Source organism: Sinocyclocheilus grahami, unplaced genomic scaffold (assembly GCF_001515645.1).
Source record: "Sinocyclocheilus grahami isolate Dianchi unplaced genomic scaffold, SAMN03320097.WGS_v1.1 scaffold14691.1, whole genome shotgun sequence".
Taxonomy (NCBI): Eukaryota; Metazoa; Chordata; class Actinopteri; order Cypriniformes; family Cyprinidae; genus Sinocyclocheilus; species Sinocyclocheilus grahami.
Window position 1 is genome coordinate 1 of NW_015515444.1, and position 508 is coordinate 508.

Genomic DNA, 508 nt, shown 5'->3' on the forward strand with positions numbered 1-508 from the left:
TACTAAACTTCAGCGTCAAAGCAACAAACACTAAAAGCAGTGTCGCGGGTCAAAGAATGAAAGAGAAACATTTTGGGGGGAGGAGAGGAAGCGAGGTGTGAGATAAAACATTAGAGATAAGACTATCAGTTGTTTACAATGAAATTACGCCGGAGACTTTGCGGTCTAGCGTGTTTATCTATATGTACACAAACCCTGGTCAGTCACTCAGGGTTAAAATCCGCTCGTGCAGCGCAACCCCCAGACCGAGTGTTTTCCTTTTGGCACCATGTAGTGTGTGCAGTTCAAAATAGTGCGGTCTGTTTGGGAGAGCCCAAGTCAAACAGAAATCATGCCAGGAAAACTCTGCAGACTGCCCCTCTACACGTGAGAAGGGAAAACAACTCTGAAAAGTATGCCGGGTACGTTGTTTCGCTGGAAACAAAGAGTTTCTGAGTGTATATGTTTGTGCATGTCATAGGTTCTCTTGCAAGAAGCATGTGGACCGTACAGCACAGACTTTCTGTCC